Source organism: Trichechus manatus, unplaced genomic scaffold (genome assembly GCF_000243295.1).
Source record: "Trichechus manatus latirostris isolate Lorelei unplaced genomic scaffold, TriManLat1.0 scaffold00037, whole genome shotgun sequence".
NCBI lineage: Eukaryota > Metazoa > Chordata > Mammalia > Sirenia > Trichechidae > Trichechus > Trichechus manatus.
In genome coordinates this window covers 8136633-8138526 of record NW_004443973.1, presented here as the reverse complement: position 1 = coordinate 8138526, position 1894 = coordinate 8136633, and the positions used below count along the sequence as shown (strand labels likewise).

At 37.8% G+C, this 1894-nt stretch overlaps 1 pseudogene; it reads left to right on the top strand.

The window, feature by feature from the left end:
• Positions 1 to 365: 365 nt before the first annotated feature.
• Positions 366 to 484, top strand: LOC111820432 (uncharacterized; annotated as a pseudogene).
• The last annotated feature ends 1410 nt before the right edge of the window (positions 485 to 1894 follow it).

The following is a 1894-nucleotide window of genomic DNA, read 5'->3' as shown; positions in this document are numbered from 1 at the left end:
TCACCCATATGCAGATTAAAAAAAAAAAAATCAATCCCTGTTGTCTCTCCTAGCCCTGGTTTTGTATCCCAAAACACCTCCAGAACAATTTATTTATATATTCTGCTGCCACCTCAAATTCAACCTGTCTACATTTCTCTTTCCCACAAAACGCATCCTTTTCTGACTTCCCCAAGGACTGGTCACTTTGGCTATGATGTTGTTTTTTGGTGGGAAATGTATTTTTAGAAATATTAAGTAAGAGTTTTACTCAAATAGAACTCAATCCTTTTTCATTTTTTTCACTGACATAGACATTGGGGGAAGGAACCACCCATAGCTAACCTAGTACTGTCAAGCCTGCATAGTGTATTATACATACTAAATTAGGGGGCCATCCCACCCTGAATGCGCCCGATCTCATCTGATCTTGGAAGCTAAGCAGGAAAGGGCCTGGTTAGTACTTGGATGGGAGACCGCCTGGGAATACTGGGTGCTGTAGGAGCCCTGGTGACACAGTGGTTAAGAGCTTAGACCAAAAGTCCAGCAGTTCAAATCTATCAGCTGCTCCTTGGAAACCCTGTGGGGCAGTTACATTCTGTCCTATAGGGTCACTATGAGTTGAAATTGACTTGAGGGTAACGTGTTGTTGTTATGGTGGTGAGAAATGACAGCACTGTTGGTGCTCTCTTTTAGCACGAAGGTTAACTACCAATATTATTATTTGACAATTAAAATATGGGGTAAAATGCCAAAAATTGAAAGCTTTATATACACAAGCAATAACCAGTTACAGTCCATAAAGGGAGAGAAAATCTTGTTTTAATAGCAATAAAAAGATTAAATACTCAGTAATAAACTTAATAAGAAATGTGCAAAACGTATATGTGGAAAATTTAAAATACTTTGAAGGAAAAAAAGAAGACTTGAACAAATTGAAAGGCATCCTCTACTCTTGGAAAGGATGAGTCAACATTATAAAGATGTCAATTCTCCCTAAATTAATCTACAGATTTAAAACAATTCCAATAAAAAAAAGCAACAAGGTCTTTTATGGAGCTAAATAAATTGATATTAAAGTTCATGTGGCAAAGCAAACATGCAAGGATGGTCAGGATAACCCTGAAAAACAAAAACTATGAGAAAAAAACATGGAAAGAAAGAAACTACCTCATGTAAAAAGCAAGAGGCTATAAGAAAATGTACATTTATCTGCTCATTTGTGCAAAAGAAATGCGGAAGGATAAACCAAAAATAATGAGATTGCTTACCTAGAGAGGTGGGTGGGAATGGGGTGGAAAGAATGTGGTAGTAGGCAGGAAGGTGTAGGGACACTTTGAGTATATCTTTTTGCCTGGCTTTGACTCTTAGAACCATAGTGATGTTTCGCAGACCCCTCAAATAAGTAAATAATTAAAATCAACCAGGATGTGGGGAGAACTCAAAATGTAATATGAAGAGTAAGAAATGAACCCGTCTGTATGAGATGAATAACATAATCACACTGAAGTGGCTCGGGAAGAGAACTAACCTAAACAACATTTGGAAACAGTATTTTGACTATAAACTGTAAGGCCTAAGACAAAAAAACCCCTGGTCAGAAATGTTCTACTCTGGTTAGTAAATTTGTGTCTCCTGGAGATACGGATTTGCAATACTGAAACTACTTTATGTGTATACTACTACTGAACAAATAAGAAATATATTGTGAATAGTGAGAGCCAGATTTCTCACTATCACAGAAAACCAAACCCGTTGCCGTCGAGTTGATTCCGACTTGGAATAGTGACCCTATAGGACAGAGTAGAACTGCTCGGTAGGGTTTCCAAGGAACAGCTGATGTATTTGAACTGTCAGAGAAAGACGTTACAAATCAGGAAAGAGGAGGGCTAGATAGAGCTTCGTGTCATTGGAT